The 6,994-nt window shown below is 26.9% G+C and overlaps 1 long non-coding RNA gene across 2 annotated transcripts in view; it reads left to right on the plus strand.

Annotated features, from left to right (window-relative positions):
• The first annotated feature begins 2,826 nt into the window (after positions 1–2,826).
• LOC115236614 overlaps positions 2,827–6,994 on the plus strand; it is a 4,906-nt gene continuing 738 nt past the window's right edge. For both annotated transcript variants that reach the window (XR_003884221.1, XR_003884220.1), the window contains exons 1-4: positions 2,827–3,048; positions 3,209–3,384; positions 6,234–6,442; positions 6,731–6,943. This is a non-coding gene — a long non-coding RNA (uncharacterized LOC115236614). The remainder of the gene's footprint in view (positions 3,049–3,208; positions 3,385–6,233; positions 6,443–6,730; positions 6,944–6,994) is intronic.

Raw genomic sequence — 6,994 nt, forward strand, 5'->3', positions numbered from 1 at the left:
ACCTACATAAATATTTTTTACAGACTAAATAACCAAATTAGTATAAATAATGTATAAATAAAAATAATGTCCAATTTATAAATTATTTCTATGTCTGCATTTTTGTATGCACATTGACATGCATTCTTATATATTCCAGGATTAAGTATTTGGCCTACTTTATTCTAATTTGTCCATTTTAAGACAGAATGGATTTGTATATTATATTATATGTATATGTGAAGTATATGATTTATAATGTTTCTATATTCTTAATTTAAATTTTTATTGTTATCATATAATTTTTATTATATTTTAATATGATTTTAAGATAAATAATGTGATTTCTAATATGGAGTAATTTACAAAAATTAATAAATAAAAATTTATTATTGCATTTATTATTATTGCAAATTTGAATACATATTTTTATATATTAATATTATATTTATATTAATATTATTATATTTTTATATTTTAATATATAAATCAGAATATCAGAAGAATATTATAAATTGTTTGATTTTTGTTTCTAATGTATTTGTTATCTTTTAAATATATTTTATACATATATCTGTTAATTTTCACAAATCGTATTTGTTAACTTTTAAATATATTTTATACATATATCTGTTAATTTTCACAAATCCATTACTTTGTAATTAAAATAGAAAACAGTTCAAATTTTTATCGGTGCGATGTGCAGCTACCGAGTTATACAGCGTAATATACAGTGTTAATCTGTAAAATATACGAATTTATCTATTTAATCTAATTTAAAGCAAGTGTCCAAACTACATCTCAAAATGTAATTATAGCGCGCATTAAAATTTTGCTTTTATTAAATTGTTTCAAATAATGATAATATACACATAAAAAATAACAAATTATTCACCTTATGGTTATTTCACCGTCGCTTGATGCCGTCCCGGGCCTTCTCCTTCCCCTCTCTTACTTCCCTCTCTTATTTCCCTCTCTTATTACACCATTATCGCTCTTTCATGATATCCTCTGGAAAAAAAAACCAATTAATTACAATAACGCACACATTAATCACACCCGAATATAATTAATGAGCGGTACTTTTACACAACATTTTAATGGCAGGTGACGCGCTACCCATTGTATTAATACACTACACAATCAAAAATGATTAAAATATGATTTTAATACGATGAAAATTATTGTAAGTATATGAGAGTATATCATGAGAGACAATGATTTCCATAAATTGTTATCGCTATTCCTACCTACTCAAATGAATGTAACGCGCAAAATGTTTTTCGACAAAAAGCCATTGTCGCGATACGTTTAATCGCTTAATCAAATTAAATAATTGTGCAAGTTGATACTCACAACCAACACATACTTATAGTTCGCGATCGCGTCTCGAAAATTAATACGACGCCGCGCCGCGCCGCGCGTTAACCTAATAAGATACTCTGCGATTAATCCCTAAGCAAGCTTTCGATAAGGATAATATTAGACATAATGTAAATTTGATTATAAATACATGTAGAAGAATAGACTCGTCTCTAAACAAATACTCGAAAGATGGACAGAATAAAAGTATATCCATAATGGCCGATTATCTTAACCGAAAAGACGCTTGACTCTCTTACTTCCCTCTCTTATTTCCCTCTCTTATTACACCATTATCGCTCTTTCATGATATCCTCTGGAAAAAAAAACCAATTAATTACAATAACGCACACATTAATCACACCCGAATATAATTAATGAGCGGTACTTTTGCACAACATTTTAATGGCTGGTGATGCTACCCATTGTATTAATACACAATCAAAAATGATTAAAATATGATTTTAATACATGAAAATTATTGTAAATATATGAAAGTATATCATAAGAGACAATGATTTCCATAAATTATTATCGCTATTCCTATTTACTCAAATAAATGTAGCGCGCAAAATATTTTCTTCGACAAAAAGCCGTTGTCGCGATACGTTTAATCGCTTAATCAAATTAAATAATTGTGCAAGTTGATACTCACAGCCAACACATACTTATAGTTCGCGATCGCGTCTCGAAAATTAATACGACGCCGCGCCGCGCCGTTAACCTAATAAGATACTCTGCGATTAATACCTAAGCAAGCTTTGGATAAGGATAATATTAGACATAATGTAAATTTGATTATAAATACATGTAGAAGAATAGACTCGTCTCTAAACAAATACTCGAAAGATGGACAGAATAAAAGTATATCCATAATGGCCGATTATCTTAACCGAAAAGACGCTTGATTTTTTATTCTTATAATCCTCGTCTAATATGCCATAAAACTATTAAATATTCTCATAGTCTTTTCAAGAAAACAATTCTATTGCATATAATCGTATCTATTTGGTTCGATTATCTCTTTGTCGGCTTACCTGTGCGGATATTATCGAACCTTGCAATTTCTGCGTCTGTACCAAACGCCGTTTCCGCGGGAAAAGAGGAAGAAGCCGGACGTAACGTCTTGAAATTAGCGCCGGTATTCCTTGTTCTGATTGGTCAAGCTCTAAGGTAGTAATTCGCGAATGTACCGAGCTATCTCATTAGTGGATATATCGACACGCATTCTCGCGGAATCAAAATTTTTAAAATCAGCCAATCAAGTCGAAGAAGTCGCACGAAATCTACCGAAAATCGCCGAGCAGTTCTCGAACATTTGGCGCGGGAATTAAAATCGTTTAAAGTCTTTATGCAAATGGATGTGATACGAGATATCCACAATTAATATTTTTTCTTCGATGTGATGTGAAAATGAATGCTTATTACGATACGCATTCGTATTTTTAACGAAACATTCAACTATCTCCAGTTGTCTTTGTATGTCTCCAGTATGTATCACGATATGAAGAATGGTAACATCTCCCTTGTCACGGCTGTTGCAAATATTTGTAACAAGAAACAGCTCGAAAGTCATGATTCGCGAGGACCACGCTCACGGAACAGTATACGAGAATCTGGATGTTTTGTTCGCAACAGCAAAGTTGAAAGATGCTTGATAGATAGACCGAGCTAGTTTCTAACCTGTTTATTTCAATGTTTATACACGTATGTAAATGAAAGCGAATCTTTCTATCCATGCTTCACTTTCATTTTAATAATCAGATCTAACAAAAGAATGCATTCTTATTACATTTTTTTATCTTATTTTTTATTTCTTATTCAAACATATTTGAATATTGTTGACATTGTTTTGTATTATTTGTAGTTGGAGAACGTGGAATGTCATTATGATAATAACATATGATAACATAAATTATTATTCGATTTAATTTTATCACATGAATACTTCTCGACTAGAGTTCCGTATTCAACACTTTCTCTCCCAGACAAAAATAGAGAGGAAATGCAAATACAGTAAAAGATTGGATGCTTACAATTACGGTAATATCTTATTATTGATAACAATTGAGTTATTCACTGTATGATATATACAACAAGCAGTTTGACAACCTATTTTGACTTTTATAGATTTATAGATAAAGATTTAAAGAAAAATATAAAATTATTGATACTTGATAATTTATTTATTATAATACTTGATAATTGTAGTATTTGACAAATTATTATAATATTTGAAAATAGATTTATATACGATACTTTATGTTGTCATTTAGGGATGTTTACGCGATTCAAGAAGAATTTTAGCAAATATCAAATATAAATACTATTGATACATCTGTGAAAACTATATAATAATATAGAGTAAGTGTAATAGTACAACAGATTTTATTTTAAAGAAATTCTATATGTTTTATATTTATATAAATGACATAAACAGAAATGTATTTTAAAACTATATTGTTTATTGATGAGGATATGATTCATAATATATGCAATCAAAGATTTTACAAATTTTAAATTTGTTCATTACATCTTAAAAGATGAAGATTATTAAAAGAAAATTTTAATAAATTTGGCATTAAAGAAAAAGTAGTGCTAAATAAAAAATTAATTATGTGAGTTATTGTACAATATTAACAACTGTGTGCATTATGAAAACTATAAAAATAGTCGTTCATTGAAATTTCATAGAATATCATACAAAATCTTTCAAGAAGAAGAAAATATTTTTGAAATAATATAAAAATATATGTTGAATAAAAAGAATATAAATATGTATCTCAAATATTATAAATTTGAGATACTTCTCATTTGTTCATAAAATTGAGAATTTATTGCAAGAGATTTCTCTGTAGAAATACAAAATACTCTATATAGTTATTTTATTTTATTAGAAAAATAACAAATGATAAATTGAATAATTTTTATTAATATTAATTATATATTTATTGATTTTAAAAATAATTATTTTTTATTTTGAACTAACTTTGTGAATATTATGATATAATTATATCGATTTTTATTTTGATATAGAAATATCTTCGTTTCGATTAAATTAGACATGATACTATGGATAATAGTATGATTAGGCAGAAAATAGACGAGAGATCAAAATATTCCTGGATATACTTTAACTTTATTATATGATCTTGCATTAAACACAGGGATTGGTAAATATCTAAATATGGATTTATTCTAAATTTTGTTCATTTGTTCGTAAAATTGAGAATTTATTGCAAGAGATTTCTCTGTAGAAATACAAAATACTCTATATAGTTATTTTATTTTATTAGAAAAATAACAAATGATAAATTGAATAATTTTTATTAATATTAATTATATATTTATTGATTTTAAAAATAATTATTTTTTATTTTATACTAACTTTGTGAATATTATGATATAATTATATCGATTTTTATTTTAATATAGAAACATCTTTTTTTCGATTAAATCAGACATGATACTATGGATAATAATATCGATTAGGCAGAAAATAGACGAGAGATCGAAATATCCCTGGATATATTTTAATTTTGTTATATGATCTCGCATTAAACACAGGAATTGGTAAATATCTAAATATGGATTTATTCCAAATTTTGTTGTTACCTCTTGAAGATACAATGATGTTACTGAATGAAGAGTTTGATTTAAATTTACCATGAATATTGTTCCCTGCATCTTTTGAAGTTAGTTTTATTTTGATCGGTTTTTCAAAGATATGATAAGAAGGAATGAGAAAAACAGTAATATTGTTATCACTAGCTTTTTCTTGATCTTGCATTAAACACAGGGATTGGTAAATATCTAAATATGGATTTATTCTAAATTTTGTTGTTACCTCTTGAAAATACAATGATGTTACTGAATGAAGAGTTTGATTTAAATTTACCATGAATATTGTTCTCTGCATCTTTTGAAGTTAGTTTTATTTTGATTGGTTCTTCAAAGATATGATAAGAAGGAATAAGAAAAACAGTAATATTGTTATCAGTAGCTTTTTCTTCCTTTTCTTTTACACATATGATTTTTTCAGTATAGCTTTTTCTTGCATTATAATTATTCTTATAATCAGAAGAATTAAGAATTATTGAATTTCTTTCTTCTTTAAAAAAGAAATTTCTTTGGAGATTATCAGTTTGATTTATCGAGCTTGGAAAACTATGATTCATAAACAAAGATATGGTAGCATGAAGAGACTTTTGGTTATCTCTTTCGTCATAATAAGATGCTGTTGTTAATGCTGATGTAAATGCAATAATTATAATATATAAATTTTCCTTCTCAGAGTATTTCATAATAATTTAATTTTTAACATAATACAACTTTTTGAATGGTTATTCTTTAAATATCAAAAATATTCTAAAAATTTAATTATTGAGTTTTACATTTTATATATTCAAGAATTTATAAAAGACAAATGTTAAACAAAATAATATATAATTGAGTCAATAAACTTATTCTTATCATGTATGTTATATTAATTCTACAGTTATTTTATAATTCTCTTACATCTTTGACAAAGAAGATAGCGTTTACGATCATACTTTGCCTCCAAATAAACCGGTATTTCACACATGTGTCCATCCAGCAAAAAACAACCATGCAATTTTCTATTGTGGCCCTTTCATAAATCATTGTTCGAAATATTGCTGCCAGACGACAACCATTTCCACATATTTACAATTGCATTTCGCTTCCAAATAAATGAGTATTTCACACATGTATCCTTAGCAAAAGATAGCCATGCAATTCTAATCAAAAAATTTGTTTACATGTTTCTCTAATCTTAGAAATCTTTTGATACGAACATATTCAATATTTAAGGAGATTTAATTAGAAATGTTAATCTCACAAAACAATTCTGAGATTAAAATGCATTATAGGATCAGTGTAGTTTCGCTTCCTAGCGAAACTGTCAATCAATGTGAAAGGAAAACCTAACAAGATGCAAGCTGGGCAGATATATTCATATAATGGATTGGAGGATTTAACTGTCTAATGTCAGAATGCCGGTGATCATGCAACCAACAGATATTTTGATAAAGTTTGAAGCTGCTAGAGTGAATCCCATCGATATTGCAGTGACAAATAGGTACTCTATTTCTGATTGTATATGTGTTTTTTGTTTTGAAAGTGACAAAATTATAAAATAAAATATTACACTCTATATTTTTAGCCGAATGTGTATAAATAAATATAGTAAACATGTATATTATAACATAGAAACTATATAAAAATGGTCAAACATTAATGCTATTTTATTTTAGTAAAGTTTTCAATATATTTTTAATTCACATTGTTTCTGCAATGAAAAAGGCTTATTTAATCCTATATAACTAATAGTTACAATAAAAAATCATATATATATTTTTTATTATAGATGGTTATGGCACAACTCTTCAAAATTTGATGTGCCATGCCAAGATTTTGACTGGTGGAACATACAATAGACGATTACCAAGATTACGATACAAAGACGAAGAAGTAATTAGCATGTGCAGCAGTGATACTATGGATATGTTACAGAGTTTAGGTGCCAATATTGTTATTGATTATAAGATGGTGCTGACATAAAAATTATTTCAGAGGGACCGTAAGTAATTTCATATCAAACTAAAATGTATTGCATTCATATATATATATA

The sequence above is a fragment of the Formica exsecta genome, unplaced genomic scaffold, assembly GCF_003651465.1.
Source record: "Formica exsecta isolate Colony F162 unplaced genomic scaffold, ASM365146v1 scaffold258, whole genome shotgun sequence".
NCBI lineage: Eukaryota > Metazoa > Arthropoda > Insecta > Hymenoptera > Formicidae > Formica > Formica exsecta.